This window comes from Rhinolophus sinicus, chromosome 2 (genome assembly GCF_057876585.1).
Source record: "Rhinolophus sinicus isolate RSI-liver-muscle chromosome 2, RSI-T2T, whole genome shotgun sequence".
NCBI classification, from domain to species: Eukaryota; Metazoa; Chordata; class Mammalia; order Chiroptera; family Rhinolophidae; genus Rhinolophus; species Rhinolophus sinicus.
The window spans coordinates 152,618,270-152,636,213 of record NC_142502.1 but is presented as its reverse complement, the minus strand read 5'-3'; the positions used below and the strand labels follow the sequence as shown (position 1 = coordinate 152,636,213).

General features: G+C 40.0%; 1 protein-coding gene and 1 long non-coding RNA gene across 4 annotated transcripts in view; one reads left to right on the top strand and one right to left on the bottom strand.

The window, feature by feature from the left end:
• The window catches only part of LOC109439275 (uncharacterized), a 159,511-nt gene extending 151,617 nt beyond the window's left edge, over window positions 1–7,894 (bottom strand). Inside the window, exon 1 of the long non-coding RNA XR_012496354.2 lies at window positions 7,759–7,894. This is a non-coding gene — a long non-coding RNA (uncharacterized LOC109439275). The remainder of the gene's footprint in view (window positions 1–7,758) is intronic.
• SPTBN1 (spectrin beta, non-erythrocytic 1) overlaps window positions 7,079–17,944 on the top strand; it is a 181,947-nt gene continuing 171,081 nt past the window's right edge. For 2 of the 3 annotated variants that reach the window (XR_012496352.2, XM_074331987.2), the window contains exon 1: window positions 7,079–7,414. The gene's annotated coding sequence lies outside the window, so the exon portion shown is untranslated. Of the gene's footprint in view, window positions 7,415–8,014; window positions 8,151–17,944 lie in introns of those variants that run through there. The other variant, XM_074331988.2, reaches the window with a different exon arrangement.

Here is a 17,944-nt window from a genome sequence, read left to right as displayed (position 1 = left end):
TTCCCCAATAAAAAAAAAATTTTTTAAAGTGCTTTAAGTTTTTAAAAAAATAAAATTTTAAATGAAAAAAAAAAGGAAGCCTTTGAATACATATCTTGAGTCATTATGTTTACTTTTAAAGCTAGTAATAAAATGTCTAAGATCCTATTTCAGTTTTCAAACTTTGGAAACTGTTTGGTGTCAGATGGACACCATCTGGGTTTGAATCCGGTTTTCATCACTTATTAGCTATAGTACTTCAGACAATTGACTCAACTTCTTTATGCTTCAGTTTCCTCATAGGTAAAATGGAAACAATAACAGTATGCACCACATAGATCAGTTGTGAGGACTAAATGAGTGTGAGTATACTAAGTGCTCACTTAACAACATGAAGGCATTCTTGGAACTACAGCAAAATGACATATTATGAAACCAATTTTATCATAGGCTAATTGATATAAAAACAAGAGTTCATCGACATTACAACAAAATCATGTTGAAAAAAAAACTGCATTGTGTAAAGTGCTTAGCAGAGTGCCTACAAATATATGAGTAGCAAAAATAATAATGTTAAAACAATAACAAAAAATTATTATACCTCATATCACATTTGGAAGAAATGCTTAGTAACCAAAGTTTAGCAAATATTTTCTCATTTGTAATTTTTTAAGCACTCCAATTTCAGCCTAAAATAAAGGCTTATTATTAATATCGAACTCTTGCTTGCTCTAACCCATGTGTAATAGAAAGAACCCAAGAGAAGAAACCAGCTTGCCAACCATGAGAAGAAAGTGAGGAAAGAATTTCATTGCCTCCATGTCAAATGTTCAGATAGTTTTTGGTCATCTTCTGAGAATGAGACACATTTGTGCTGCAACCACGCATCCCCATCCTCACAGCATCTGAGGGCATAGGATGAGAAATGAGGATACCCCAACATTGGAAGTATGATTAGGGGACAAGATCTAATCACTCAATCCAGACAGAAGAGTTTCTCCTCAAACCAGCTACTTGTTACACTTCTCTGACCTCTGTGGGGAAGTGATTCTTCTGTTTCTCTTTGTTCCGCACCCATCAGCCTATGAATTTCTAAAATTTCTTGAATGAATTCTAGGCATGAATCTAGCCTACTTCTGGAATCCTTTACATAGGCTGGCAAACTATGTCAAATTGAGGGGTTGGGGGTGGCAGGCGGTTTCTTGAGCCAATGGCACTCTGGCATTGCCAAGGTTGTCTTTGGACTTGCAATAGAGGGACACCAGTCATAAAAATGTTAGCCATACCTGCCTTCTGCTCACAGAAAACCATCATGGCTTGCCACCCACAGATACCAAGGCCATTGTGATGGAGGCACTCTGGGAAGCCTGGAAATTGGAAACGACCCCACTTTAGAGTTCTTGGTTTGTGGCATATTCCAAATTCTAGTTGCTTTTCTTCAGTTTTCCCAAGCCTAAATGATGAGGATGCCAATTACTGAGGTCCCCATTGACAATGTCTGGAGCAGCGTTGTCCAATAGAAATATAATGTGAGCCACATATGTAATTTAAAACTTTTGCAATAGTCATATTTGAAAATATAAAAATAAATGGTGAAATTAACTTTAAAAATAGGTTATATTTAACCCATTATCTCCAAGATAGTATCATTGCCACATATAATTGCTTTTTTTTTTTTTAAGATTTTTTATTGGGGAAGGGGAACAGGACTTTATTGGGGAACAGTGTGTACTTCCAGGCCTTTTTTCCAAGTCAAGTTGTTGTCCTTTCAATCTTAGTTGTGGAGGGTGCCATTCAGCTTCAAGTTGTTGTCTTTCAGTCTTAGCTGTTGAGGGCGCAGCCCAGCACCAGGTCCAGTTGCCTCTTTCTAGTTGCAGGGGTCACAGCCCACCATCCCTTGCGGGAATTGAACTGGCAACCTTGTGGTTGAGAGGACGCATTCCAACCAACTGAGCCATCTGGAGCTCAGCGGCAGCTCAGCTCAAGGTGCCGTGTTCAATCCTAGTTGCAGGGGGCAGAGCCCACCATCCGTTGTGAGACTCAAGGAATTGAACCGGCAACCTTGTGGTTGAGAGCCCACTGGCCCATGTGGGAATCGAACCGGCAGCCTTCAGAGTTAGGAGCACGGAGCTCCAACTGCCTGAGCCACCGAGGTGGCCTATAATTGATATTTTTAAAAAACTGAGTTATTTTATATTCCTTTTTTTAACTGTCTTTGAATTCGATGTATGTAGATTTAATAAAATTCACAGTTAAAATAAGTAAATTCAAATACTCAAGTTGTTCCAAACATACTTAACAGTTTTCTAATAACTGAACATAGAATCAAATTTTTAATTTAAATTTAAATTAATTAAAATTAGATTAAATTAATCCTCTTTCCTGCCCCTTTCCCCAACCCCTGGGAACCACCAATATGTTTTCTATCTCTATGGATTTACCTATTCTGGACATTTCATTTAAACAGAATTTTACAATATGTGACCTTTTGGTCTGGCTTTTTTCATTATGTTAAGTGTACATATGCTAAGTATACTATAATAAGTATACAATGTACTGATATATTATAGTATGTATCAGTGCTTAATTCCTTTCATGGCTGAATAGTGTTGCATTATACAGATATAACACATTTTGGTTATCAATTTATCCATTGATGGACATTTGAGTTGTTTCCACCTTTTGGCTATTGTGAATTGTGCTACTACGAACATTCATGTACAAGTGTTTGAGTACCTGTATCAATTCCTTTGGGCATATAGCTATGAGTGGAATTGCTGGCTCATATGATAATTCTATGTTTAACTTTTTGAGGAACTGCCAAACTATTTTCCATAGCAGCTGCACCACTTTACATTCCCACCAGCAAGTATGAGGCTTCAAATTCCTCCACATTCTCGCCAATACTTGTTATTTTCTGTTTTCTCCCCAGGTTTACTGAGCTATAACTGACATAGAGCAGTATATAAATTTAAGGTGTACAGCATAATGATTTGACTTGTGTATATTGTGAAATGACTAATGCAGTAAGTTTAATTAATACCCATCATAGCATATAAATACAAAATAAAAGAAAAAGAAAAAAAATTTGTTTCCTTGTGATGAGAACTCAGGATTTACTCTTAACATCTTTCATATATATCTTACAGAAGTGCTAACTATTGTCATCATGTTGCACATTACATCCCTAGGATTTATTTATCTTGTAACTGGAATCTGTACCTTTTGACCACCTTTATCCAAATCCCCACCCCACCCCCCATCTGATCTCTTCCATTTAAAAAAAAAAAAAAATTGAACCTATCCTAGTGGGTATAAAGTGGTATCTCACAGTGGTTTTGATTTGCATTTCCCTAAAGACTAGTGATATTGAACATATTTTTATGGGCTTGTTGTCCATTTGTATATCCTCTTTGGAGAAAATTCTATTCAGCTGCATTTTTGTTGAGTTGTAAGAGTTCTTTATGTATTCTGAATACTAGACCCTTATTAGATGTATGATTTGCAAATATTTTCTCCTATTCTGTTGATTGTCTTTTCACTTTCTTGATAATGTCCTTTGATACACAAGTTTTAAATTTTGATGGAGTCCAGTTTGTCTATTTTTGTTGTTGTTGTTGTTGTCATGCTTTTGGTGTCATATCTATCAATTCATTGCCTAACTTTTGAAGCACATTTCAAAAGAAAACAAAATGATAGGTTTATATCTGGAAAAAGACATACTTAGATGTTTTATTTTACTTGAAATTTACATTCACCTGCTACTTTGTTGATAAAGTGTTTATTCATGTTTACTGAAAATCCACTTCTTTTTTGCATAAGCCAAAGCTGATACACATTTTTGTTTCTTTTAAGTTGATTTAGAACGTAGAGACACTTGCAAAGCATCCTGAACTGAATATTTTAAGGTTTTTATGATTTCTATCCCTCCCTACTTTTTTATTGTTATCTTGCCCACATATATTTTGATGGCAATATTTTTAGCCTTTATAAGACAGTTAAAAAAATAAGCAACTTAGTTTTCACTAAAGAGCTCTCTTTTCACACTCATATTTAATTGGTTCATGTAATACTTAATTATAATAAGTGTACTTATTAAGTATAATAAGCATAACTAGCATAAACAAATTTGGGAACAAACAAAACTGACTTGGTAAATATACAGCACAACTGGAGGGAGCTGAAATATACAGGTGCAGAGCCTACTAGCAGAGTGTGTTTTGTGTCCATGGACCTTGGTCAATATGCTTACCACACAGAGTGAACAGTGTAATCCAACAAATGGGTTAAATGAAAGAGCATTAAGAGTGCATCTGCTCTACTATTCTAGGGGTCTAAATTCAGAATTACTTAAAAAGAATTTTTTTTAAACGTGGTGACATATACATAGCATAAAATTCACCATTTTAATTATTTTAAGTGTACAGTTTAATAGCATTAAGTACATTCACATTGTTGTGCAACCATCACCACCATCCACCTCCAGAACTCTTCTCATCTTGTAAACAGAATTTCTTTTCAATTATTAACATACAATATCCAGACACACAGCTCTTATATGCTAGCTTCTATGCAGATTATCTCAGACACTTAGTAGCTATGTGAAGACACTTAGTACCGGCGTCTCAGTTTTCTCATCTATAAAATGGAGTTAGTATGTACCCCAAAGAACTGACAAAAGCACAAAATAATATATGTGCTAAAAGACTTTAAAAACTAGAAAGAATTTTATAGTTGCTACTAATGATTATTATTATTGTTCACAAATTTTGAAGGTCCTTTATAGCCACAAAAATTTTGTAATAAGTACTATTTCTATGGGAGACAAAGCCATATACAATCACATGGTTTTAAAAGTGGAGAGTAGAGTGTTACAGACATGATATTGATGAGTTCTCTGTTAACGATGAGTTCTAGGTTCCTTTAAATCAACCTTAATTCTATTGTGACGATAATAAACTTCAGCAAAGCTGCTTTGGAGATATTTGAGAACACTCCTTTTTGTTACCATCATTACCCACTGAGGCTTTTTGTCTTTTCTAGATTCTGCTCTTCCACAGAGGCATATGTCTTCTCCAATAATCTCTCCAGATTTAGACTGTCTTTTCTTTGATCTGCTACTTTCTTTTTGTTCAATGTACACTGTGTTCTCCTGGGTGATGATTTTTTTCCACCGAAAGGTAAGAATTTGAAACTGTGAGCAGGTACTTATAGTGAAACTCTGAATCCTTGTTTTTTACATTTTTGGAATACTTACTGCCTCTTTACTAGAGTACCTAGCTAAGGTTGTATGTGGTCTCACTTTTTGAAGGAAATTTTTAAAAAGTAAGTGGTAGTGGAATGAGTTAGGGGAGGTGACTCATCCACCAAATTGAGATTTATTCAAGTACTGTTATCTGTGATAAAGGAAGCAGTTAAGAGTCACCATTTCAGAATAGCATTGGAAGAATTTAAACTGAGGCATTTCCCAGTAATGCCATTGTTCTCTTTGCTATTTCATTAACATTGTGGGTGGGGAGTTGCTGGGGGCTATGCCCAAAATAAGTGAAAGGGAAACAACTTTCATTCCTAGTGGATTTCCAGTGTTGCCTAATATGGGCAGCGCTTACCTGTTGATTCTGTTCAATTCAACAAAAAATTTTTGAGCACCTCCAAAGTGCCTGCTATGTACAGTGAACAAAGAACCCTGCCCTTGGAGAGTTCACCTTTCAGCTGTTAATAACCTTCTGAGAAAAATGTTAAATTATTTTATTTCAATTATTTATATATAGATCTCAAATGTAAACATTATACAAACATTCAAACTGATGGTAAAGGCCTAAAAGGAAGAATCGTCTTCATGAATTGCTGGGGACAATTTCATTTAGTTTTATTTAAAAATATTAATTTAAAAATACATACAAAAATATAAACCCATCAAGCTTCAGTTCTATTGATTCGAGATATAAGCACGATCCAAACTATTTGTCTGTCTTTTATTTCTGTTTTTTATTCAGGGGTTGAGGGTTAGGTCTTTAGGGGAAAAGCCTTGGGATTTTTGCAACCAAGAAGGGTCTCTTCCACAGAAGCTTACAGTGGGCACCGTTGGGCACCTACAGGGCAGGCAGAAAATTAGTTTCTCCAGATTGCTTTCTAAAGAGAGTTTCTAGTCTTGGTCATAGTGATGACACCGTCTTTCCTCTCAAACAGTGCTGGTTCCATAATTTCTACATAGCCTGGGGGATTGACAGGGTTGCCCAGATGGTTGAGAAGGGGCGCTGGCACTTGACAAGAACGTCCGGTGTCCATCTCAGGATATGTGGAGAAGGGGAGAACTCAAGCCCTCAAGCCATCGCAGGGCCTTCACTGCAGCCGGGACGTCCTTACTCTCCAGCAGTACCTCGGGAAGAGCACCCACTTCAGGTGAAAGTGAGCCAGCGTTTGGGTCAGAGGCAGGAGTTGGACGAACCACTTGTGGTGTATGTTCCCAGCTACCGAGAGGGAAAGGGTGGAAAAGCTCACAAAGGAGAAAGAGCTTGACTTTGCCGAGGAACAGCCCTCCTCCCCCCATCGTCCAAGGTTTCCCACGGAGAGGTCACCATCGCTCTTTATTAGGCTGGGTGGCACCTACAAGGCACCACCACCTAGATCTGAAACCAAACCAACCAAACGACGTTCTAAAACCTCCCTCAACACTCTCCATAGCGTTCCAAACGCAAACGTCGCGGGTGAAAAGAGGCTGCACAAGTCACGTAGCTAATTAGGCTGCCCCTTTCCATGGCGATAATCGAATTAGCCTCAAATTAAACGTGAAATTGGCCCTCGCCAGCTGTGGGGGCAAAGTCCCTATTGTCCCTTTGCCCGGGTAGTGGCAGCGGCGATGCCCACTCTGACCAGGCTATCCCTGGCCAGTCTCCGCTACAAGGGACGAGGTCGGCGCTGGGCCCCGGCAGAGCTTCAGCTGGGGAGAGCGTGAACGCGCCCGAGGTTCGGCTCGCGCGTGGAGCAGGCGCCGGGTGGGAGGCTGCGGGGCTCCGGGCAGGCACTGTGGGCCCGGGAGAGGGAGGAACCGAGGAAGGGAGGAGTGTGTGAGGGAGAGAGCTGTGCGCGCGCGTGTGTGCACGCTCCCGGCGCCGGCGCGCTCCCTCTCCCCGCCCCTCGCCCCCTCCTTGCCTGCTCCCTCCCCTCCTTCCCCCGCCCCGCGCTCCAGCCCAGCCCCCGGAATCAGTGCAGCTGTTACCGTGCAGGCTGCGGATTCCTCCAGTCCCTCCCTCGGCCGCCTCTCCACCCGGAGCGAGCGCGCAGCCCCGCGCAGGAGCGCCCACCGGTCCCGTCCTGTGAGCCCCGGCCCCAGCCGCAGACAGCCCCGCGGAGTCGCCTCCCGGCCCACCCGCCCGGCCGCCGAGGAGCGGGAGGAGGACGGGACCCCGACACCCCCACCCCTTATCCGCGGGAGGTAGGTGAGGGGCCTGAGGCTGGAACATGCCAACTCACTGGGGCTGCCTCCCAGGCGGGCTCCTGGGCGGCAGGCGGGCGGGAGGAGGGGCGCGGGCCCAGTCCGGCGGACGCCGCTGCCCGGCTCCCCACGGAGCGGCGTGGGGGCGGGGAGGCTGCAGAGCCAGGGCGGGGGCGGCACCAGGAGCCTGGGTCTCCAGTGCTTATTAGTGCTCGAGTTTTGCGGGGCAGGGACGGCAGGCCCCGCAGTGAAGCGGCCGCAGTGAGGCGACCGCGGATCCGCGGTGCGCACCGCGGCCGCCCAGCCCCATCCCCGGCGCAGTGGCGCCGATTTCTCCTCCCTACCTTCGCTGCCGTGTCCCTCCATCTGGGCGCAGCGGCCCCTGGCGCGGGGGTGGGTGCACAGTGGGCAGCAGCGAGGGTATATTTTCGGGTGCCCTCCTGCTAGTCAGGCTGGTGGGGGAGCCGGGGCGGCATTGACAGGGCCCGGCTCTGCGCTTAACGGTACGGAAGATGCGGCCAGGCGTGGTCTCGGCTGCGCCGCGCTGCAGCTGAGCGGGAGGCGGCGGCCCGGTGCCCCCTCCCACCCATCCTAGTGTCCGCTGGCGGATCCGCGCCCGCTCCCCCCTCCCGCCCTCCTGCTGTCCCCACTCTCCCAGGGCTGGGCGTGAGCCGCCTGCGGGCGCGGAGCCGCCGCTGCGCCCGCCCTTCAGCTCCTGCCATCCTTTCTTCAACAGGTTTGTACCAGCGCGGAGACCCTCCCGGCCTGCCTTTGGGGTGGTGGGTTGGAAGCCCCTCTGCTCATCACCCCTTACACCACGCCCGCGGCCCTCTTTTTGAGGGGAGCCTTCCCTTTGTTTTTGTGATAGGAAAGATGCCAAGTGCCTGCTATCAGATGGGGTGGGGAAGTGTTGTAGGGATCGGTACACAAACCGTGTCCATTATTTTTCCAATCAAAAGCTAGGCCACATAGTAAGTGAGGAGAAGGCAAGTGTAGGGCGCTGCCGAAGAGGAGAAAATGGATTCGGTGGGTTTGTTTGGGTGGGGATGTGCTTTTTTGGCAAGATGGATGGCTCACGGTGCCCTCGCCGTGATGCAGCACAATGCAGCAGTATCGCAGCCTTCCCGGGTTCTCGCTGGCGGGGCTTGGCACGGCCACTCGGCCCCTGCGGCCCCCACCCGGCCCCACCCAGGCCCGGGGTTGCCCTTGGCAGAGGCTGGGAACAGCATCTACCTTGTCTTGCTGTTTCAGCGGGATGTGGCGTCAGGAGGACCAGGTCACCTAGCTGTTAGGGTGGACTCCTCTTTTTGGGGTGACCTCCTCCCTCCCCGCCTTTTAGGCTGTACTCGGATGAAGGGGCTTCCTGCGGCGCTAATGCGGGCAGAGAGAGCTGGCCTGCGGCTGCGGATTGGAATCTGATCTCGGACTAAGGGACCTGAGCTGTAGGGAGGGGCTGCAGGGAGGACGCGCGGCCCAGCGGTGTGCGGAGGCGCTGGTGCAGTCAGCATTGGGAGTCGCAGCGGTTTTTTGTGGATCACTCATAATTTGTAACTACAACCCAATTATCCATCGATTTCTTCCTATATGAAAAGTTTATATTTATTGAAGCATCGTAACTATTACATTGCAGTACCTCTGTCTTTGGTCAATAATAAGAATATGAATTTTTCCTACAGAAAACTATTTTTTGAAATAAAACGATTACTGTTTTAGTTCGTGTCTCCTCCCTGAGACATTTCTAAAAATACTAACATTGAGTAGGTTTGTTTTTAAAAGGAACTTGATATATTTTTTGATGTGTAGTAAATGATTAACCTGTGTTGGCATTGCTTTCATCATTTGCGTTTTCTGTAAATCAAATTACATATTTGGATGCTTTATTAGGGATTATTAGGTAAATGAGTGAATTGTTACTCAGATTTTTATTGATTTAGATAGCCAAGTTCGTCGTGACTAATGGGATTATGATGGTAACTGACTTCATTTGTGTTTGTTTATATGTATTTTTATACATATTTTTTGCAGATGTCGTTAGGGAGGGAGTTGAGAAGTGCAGACCACCAAGGCCTGTGTGGCTGGTCTCTGGTCAGAAGGAGATGGTTGCCAGTATTCTCATCTGTTTAGTCTGGGCTAATACACAGGGAATTTCCCTTCTAAATGCCACTTCTACAATTCATTTATTCATTGTGGGATGGCAAATGGGGTACATTTCAAATGTCATCCAGATTCTTCTAAAATGTTTAAGTGAAAAAGAGAATTCCAGTATGCTAACTAACTGGAAGAGAAGGTCAGTATTTCAAAGCAAGGGTGTGTCTACTTTTATTTTTCAAATCTCTCATGAATCCAAGTTGGTGGCATTTGATTTCACGTGGCTCTGCAGAGTAGAACTGAATGCAGATTGTGTGGTTTATGTGCATTATTTTGAGTTTCTCTTAAAAGAAGGCCATTAAAAATACAGAACTTTTTGGATTTCGGCTTCATCGGTGTCTGCTTGTATAAAATCGTGTTGCATAAAGATGTTTGGGAGTATTGTTCCCATGATTATCCAGACATTTTGGATTTACTGTGTTGTAAGAAAATATCCTGTGTTGATGTCACAGGAGGTTTAGCTGTTCTGACTTACACACCAGGTGCAGAATTCTGTTAGGTTAAGTAAGCTCTTTGTAACTGTTCTCTCTGGACTGACCTAAACCTTCATCTGAAAGCAGGAGAAGTATTGGGGCACTGAAGAAACTGTGGTCACTGGGTCCTCTCTGTCCTGCAGGGTTTCTGAAGAGGATCTCTTGGGTGAGAATACCTAGTAACAACTGTCTGTGATGTTGCAGGAGCAAGTGAGAAGATCTCACTCTCTACTTGTGACACATCCTTAGCAGAGACTTGCCATTGGCAGTTTCCTTGGAAGAGTTTGTTGGAGTAGTTATTTTGTCTTGCTACTACGTATGTGAAAGTATGACTTTACATGTGGAAGTACTATTTTGAGATGGAAGGATTTTATTACTAGTAAACAAACATAGACATGATGAGTGGAAATTATTTGATGTGGTTTTTGTTGAAATATGCTTTTCATTTTAAGAGCATATTCTTAGAGAGAATTTTAAAGGCCAATATATATTTTTTACATGTGGGGATGTGATGCTCCTTTAATTACGTTGGGGATTGACCAACATCTGCATTATAATCAGGCTTTAATTAATGTCCTGTGGATTTCCTTGTGGTATCCTGCTTTTTTCCTGGGAGGCTATTGGGAATGTAAACCATTCTTCCCTAAGGAGAAGGCTAATACCATGGCTGGCAAAGTTACTTTTGTAGACCTGTGGAGGTGAGGAAAACATCTTAATGGATTTCTCTTGTAAGTTTTCAGTCTTTGCTGTTTCTCAAAGCACCTTTTCTTTGCAAAAGACCTGGTGTAGTACTCTTGATTTTTCTGATAACACTTGTCCTGTATCCAAGTTATTTAGTGTAGGAATAACCTCAAATCTCTTTACCTTGGTGAGTAAAATTAAACTGTCCCAACTGGATACACCCAGACTTCTACTTTTAAACATCACTGAAGAAGGAATTTTCATAATGTGCCTTGCTGTCGTGATGAGGTTCATGGACAACAGACATCAGGATTTCCTGGGAGTTTGTTCTAACTCAGATTCTTAGAGGCCCCAACCCAGACCTGTCCAATCCTAATTTGCATTTTAACAAAACCCCCAAGTGATTTGTATGCACATTAAATTGAGAAACTGCTCTACTCCTTCAGCTAAGGGGCCTCCATATCAGAAAGTTCCTTCTTGTGTCTTACTTTCTTATCTATTGAACAAGTAGCAACACATTTTTTCCCCTTGTGTCACTAAGTGGTGTTAAAGAAAGGGATGCACTCTGTAAATTATTTAATACAGAAAAACTTCATGAAGTTCTTTAATATTTTGGTGGAATAGTCCTAGTCATTATAGCTTATGTAGATTAATTTTTTTCGGTTCTTTTCTAAAGTTAAAAATAACTAATTCCCTGGAGGTGGCCCAGTTAGCTCAGATGGTTAGAGTGCGGTCCTCTTGACAACAAGGTTGTCGGTTCAATCCCCACATGGGCCACTGTGAGCTGCACCCTCCACAACTGGGTTGAAACAACTACTTGACTTGGAGCTGATGGGTCCTGGAAAAACACACTTAAATTTAAAAATAAATAAATAAATAAATAAACAAATAAATAATTCCCCTCTCCTTCCCCAAAAGGCATTGGCTTTGAGACTGCAGAGCTGGAGTCCCAGAAACGCAGGGTCCCCTTTGCTCCCTCGGTTCTCCTCTGGCATCTTGTTCTCTGTTATCAGCTGTTTCCCCTAGTATATTCAATATCCTGCTCTTCTGGTCTATTCTTAAAGTTTGTTTTTTTTTAATCAAGTGATCTGTACATATAAAATAATGCCCATAAAAGATAGTCCCAGAATCACAAACCAGCACACGTGAAGCCAGCCACTACCTTGTTCAGGAAGAAAAACCTTATCATCTGTTCAGAGTTCCCTGTGTGGGGCGCCCCCTCTGTCATCTGAAGCAACTGCTGTCCTTAATTTTGTGCTTCTCATTCCCTGCTCTTCTTTATGGGTTATCCTTTTTAGACTTCTTACTTAATTTTGTATGTTTGTGAACTTTATATAAGTGAAATTATGCTTTATGTATTTTTCTGTGACTTACACTTTTAGATTAACATTATATTCCTGAGATTCATTTTGTTGCTGTTGTTCATTCATTTTCATTGCTGTGTAGTATTCTACCATGACTTATTTATTCCTTCTGTCCATAGTGATTTGGTTTGATTCCAATTATTTGCTACTATAAAAGGGCTGCTATGAATGGTTCTTCTCTGTGTAACTTAGTACACATATGGAGATAGACAACACACGCACATGCACACGCACACGCACACACAGTCTATTTCTCTTTCTCTGGAATGAAATTTGCTGGATCATAGGATATGTGCATCATCAACCTGGCTAGATAATACCAGACTTTTTCCAAGGGATTATACAGATTATAGCCCCATTAGTAGTACCGTATATAAGTGTTACTGTTGTTCCACAACCTTGCCAGTACTAGACTTGAAAGTGTCCAGGTAATATTTGTGAAGTGTTGTCTCATTGTGCTTTTCATTTGCAATTTCCTTGATTATTGAGGTTAAGTATCTATACTATTGGCCATTTGGGTTCCTTCTTTGTGAAGTTCCTGTTCTGTCTCTTGTCTTTTATCTTTTAGATGTTTTTCCTTATTTATTTGTAGGAGTTATGTATGTAGATTGCTTATTAATCCTTTGTGGATTATAAATGTCGCAAAAATTACCTCCCAGTTTGTGTGTGTGTGTGTGTGTGTGTGTGTGTGTGTGTGTTTAAAGAAACCCTTTGTGGTTTCTTTTGATGACTAGTCATTCATAATTTCAGTAGAGTCATAATCAGTTTTTGTCTTTTCAGGTTTGTGAGGATGATTTTTGTCATTGCAGAAAATTTTTCCTAAGTTTGGAAAGAGGATGGATTTTGAAGTCAAACAAATCTGGGCTCAAATCCTAAAGTTAGTGTTTACTAGTTATGTGGTCATAGCTAGGTTCTAGGCTTGGGCTAGTTCATTACTTTTGGAACCACAGTTTCCTCATGAGTAAAATCGAAATACTACTACTTACACAGTTGTGAGACAGCAGTGTGCAGTGCTAGGCACATCGTGTTCAGCTGATAACAATTCCATTACTTTCTCTTCAGACTGCCTAAGCCCTGTGAGCTACTGACCCCTTTTGAAATGCTTTGCAAAAACTAACATTTTTATGTCTAAAGAGCTATTAAACAGCTTATTTTACTTTTTAAAAGGCTGCATTACCAATAGCATTTATATATTGATTTTACATGTATGGAATATGTGGAATTTATATATTTACATATTGATTAACATAGGCTATAAGACCACTTACTGGAGACTATTTGTCAGTTCAAGTTTCTATTCCTGAAAGTTAGTATAATTATAGTTCTTTTTACCAAGAAGCATTTATACTGTTTTCCCTTTTCTGCTACTCTTAAGATTACTTTGCAGTATCTTTTGTTTGTTTGTTTTGATTTAGTAAATAATGACTGGATACCTTCTCTTGCCAGGACATGAAGTTGGGTTATGGTGATGACGGTGTGGGCTTGCTTCAAGTTGAGGAAGAATTAGTTCCTGAATCCAAGGACTATATACTCTACTATATAGATTATACATGAACTCAAAAGACCTTTTACTGACTACCGGTGTGACTTCTGCAAGCCATTAACCCTTTTGGTCTCAGACCTAAGTTTATTAAATGAAAAACTTAGATGAAATTATAGTGGGGGTTAAAACATGTTTGGTTGGGAAGAGAATCAGTTTGTCTTTAAAGATGTTGTTTGAGGTTCCAACAGAACCCTTGGTGGAGACGGTTTGAGAAGTTGAAGTATAAGAGGCCAGGGCTAGTGTGGCTGATGGGAGGCTACTGGGTGCAGGGGTCCTGACTTTAGGCCCTGGAGTTGCACAGCTGGGTCACTCTAGGCACTGGCTAAGTGACCTTGGGCAAACTGCATTGACTTCTCTCTCTGCCTCAGTCTCTTCATCTGTAAAATGGTGCTTATGACAGAACCTATCAAAAAAGATTATTAAAGCTAAGGGAGATAATCCAGTACCCATCAGAGTATATTTTAATTACCATAAAATGTGGAATTTTTGCTTTGTCTACATTTTATGCTTTCTTTCAATTAAGTAATTTGATTTTTTCAGAAAAGAGACGTTCCACTAAATAATACCAATCATTCAGATAAATAATGCTGATTTCAGTCTATGTTAAACTTGTCCCTATTTTTTATGTCAAAATACAGTAATAGGAAAGGCAACCCTGGTTAATATTTATTTTTAACAAACAAGAAAACGCTAAAACCTAGTAAGTGGGGAAAGGCTAGGAACAGGTAGTTTATAAAAGAAAAAATCAGGGAAGCCAGTAACTATATTAAATTGTCCAAACTCACCAGTAATACGAAACACAACACAATTAGATTATTTTCCCACTTAAAGTGGTAGTAGATCACGCTCGCTGAGATGCTGAGATGAGAGCTCTGCAGTACCTGTTGGGAGAATATTTGGATTAAATACAAACTTAGTTCGGTTAGGTTACATATATAAGATAAATCTTCAATGTTTATACCTTTTGGACTGAAATTCCCACTTGTAGCTCTATAACCTAAAGAAAGAATGAAAAACAATGACAATAGTTCTTAAACAAGGATTTTCTTAGCAATAATAATAGTGGAAAAGCAAAAGGGGCATAATCAGATAAATTATGGTACAGGCATAGATAGAATGGAATTCAATGTAGTGCTTAAAATAATGGTTTGGAAGAATATTACTGAAATGGGAAAATGCTAACAATATAATATTCAGTGGAAATAATCTGCGTAATAGGGTATAACTCCAGTTTTGTTACATTAAATAAGAGATTGGAAGGAAATACATTAAAATGTTAATGGTTTGCTGTGGATGGTGGGTTGATGGGTGATTTCCTTTTTTGTATGAAAGGAAATTCCTATGACTTAATGTTTCTCATTTTGAGTTTTGAAATATTTCACACATAGGGATGAGTACAGTAAATAATACAATAGACTTCCACGAGAACCATTTTTTAATAATCAAAAAGCAATCAACACTTTATTTTAATATTAAAAATGAAAGAAAAAAGCGAATCTGGCCAGTATTAGGTCATTGTTAAAGAATAGTTTGAAATTCCAAAGGATTGTCGTATATGTCCTTGTCTTATGTAAGAGTAGTGGGAAAATAGTCACAGCATCTTAAGGGTGTAGGTCTGAGGGAGAAGTACAGCATTCTGATGTAATGGGATGCTAACTTGTCTCTCTACACTCACCTAGAGCAGCTTAAAAAGTGAGGAAGGCCAGGACTCTTTAGTATTTCCAAACTTCTGACTTGCTGGGAGAGAGGAGTGGAGGGAATTCTGTGACATACTTGTTCTCACTTGTGGAAGCCCAGACTGCTGCTGGAGGTAATTTTGTAACCATAAGGCCATCATGTTTCATTGGAATTGGTCAGAAATGTAGACAAAATTCCAAGTGAAAATTTTAAAATAAAAATGACCCAAGATTTAGATTACTTCTGATTAATGGTTTCTCAGCATTTGAGAATTTGTAGGCCAAACAAATTTTAATGATATCCTTCCTTTTTTGTATGAAAGGAAATTATTATGTAACGTTATATATGATATTTATATATACATATGTGATGCATATATCTATTCTACCTTATCTATATATCTCCATCACATAGGTGAGAAAGAGAGATGTGTGTGATTAATTTCCACCACAAGGAGGCAAAGGGCTATTTTTTAAGGCTTTTTAAGTAGGGAATATTATAGAGATAATATTTTGAAGGTGAATCCCAGGAATGAGTCACATCCTTAGCTGGTGGCAGAAATGTTTAGGAGAAAATACCATAAAACTTTCTGTTTTATGGGATTAGCACTTTGTAAAATTTAGCTTATAAAAATGAACTAATTTATTTCTAGGCATTTTGTATGTTTTCTGCCATGAACTTTAAATGGTTGATTGAAGAGGGTTTCAGGATGAAGTGTGCTTTGAGATATGAAAGTAATATGTTATGTTCCAAGTCACTTTAAAATTGACCCTTGTTTATAGATGTCATCATTCTATTCTTAGTAAACTCTAAACTGTAAGTATTTTTTTCCTAAAAATCACCTGAATGATTTTTAGAACCGTTTGACATCTCTGCTGTAGAATGTAGAGTTCCCTGCTTGTTCTGATTTTCAACCTAAAATTCTAAGCCATTAGTTAGGCAGTAAAATCTGTATTAGAATGTAACTGTAGATTTTTACCCAACAGATGAACTAGGATGACATGTAGAATGATATATAAATATAATAGTATTTATTCTTTTAAATGTATATGTTCAGTGTTTAATTTGTGTCATTAAATACCTCTGTGCTTAGCACGTTCATTAGCCTAACAGAGGAGGTTATCTTGGGGTGATGGGGATTGTGGAGAAGTTCTAATTTCATCTCTTCATATTTTCCAAATTTGTGTAAATGCTTGGTAATGAATAGTCATGCTTTTTATCAAAAATATTCTAACATTTACCATAACGCACCTCATTTTAGCTGGCTAAGAATGAAATAAAATGATTAATCAGCTGAATAGACCTTCTGCTGTTCTCATTTTTTTCTACCATAACTTTCAGAAAAGCAGTGTTAACACTGCAGGTGTAGAGAACCCTGAAATTAAAAAAAAAAGTTTTCCATGCCTCATTTAAATGTGCATTGTGTTAGGGCCTTGCCATTTCATTACTTCCGTGGAGTGTGGGAAAAGATCTAGGAGCCGGGCCCCAAGGGAGCCTCAGAAACATTCTCCAGGAGCTCAGCGTCTATGGCTGCTGCCTTTGGCTCTGCAGGAAGTTCTTGTTCCCACTCAAGCCTCTTGGGTGGCTGTTTCAGGGATAGTTTTTGTCCTAGCATGTTTGCCTCAAGGACAAATCTAACCTGTCAAGAGATGCATATTTTTTTGGAATGTTCTTCACCAGCTGTACCATGTCTTTGGAGTAGGATAATTCATGTTCTTATTGCGGTTTAGGGCCTCTGGAGGGGGGACCTTTTTCATCTTATTTATCTAAAGGGGAAGGAAAACCTAGATTTTTTCCCCTAAAACAATGCTTATTTATTTTATTCTGTGATGTTTAAACATTTTCCATTGTATTTTTTAGCCTGTGGTGTAGGAGTGCTTTTATAGTGAGAACAATAGTCTTAAAAAAAATGAATATATTATTTTTTTACCTTTTTAGAATATTTGATAATCTGCTAATATATACACAGTGTATAGTTTTATTTTGAATGGTTTCTGAAGAATATATACTTTCACAAAATTATACGTTAGCATAAATCATCATAACATTAAAAAATTTTCATTTCTGAATAACATTTTCTTTTTTATTACCAAAATAAAAAAAAATATTTATTGTAGATCATATGGAAAATAAAAATGAACACAAAGAAGAAAATTAAAATCACTAGGTGAATTCAGTAACCCTATTAACTTGCAGTTAACAATTTTGGTGTTTATCCTTTAAACCTTTTTCCCTCTACACCTTTGTTCATCTTACAAATAAAGGCCAATTCTCAAGTCTTAGGTTGAAGATGTAAAGTTTTGACAGTCTAAATAATCACTTGATGTTTATCACTCTCCCAGGTTACACACGTATCATGGCAAAACAAAATCTTAACTACAGGTTGTATTTAAAGCTATGGCACAAATACTGTCTATTGCCCTGAGTTGTTTTTAGTGGTAGGGCTGTTAAAGAAAAATAGTGAAGAAACAGAGAATCCAAAATTTGTGTATTATAAATACTTCTCTCCTTTGAAAAAAAGTTTTTACAGTGGAAAAATACCAGAATTTAAGTTCTCATTAGATAATGTGTGTTTTCTGTTTTGTTTTGAAAGGAATTCCCCATCAGAGTTGTCTTAATTCTCTTGAGAGACATCTCCATATGC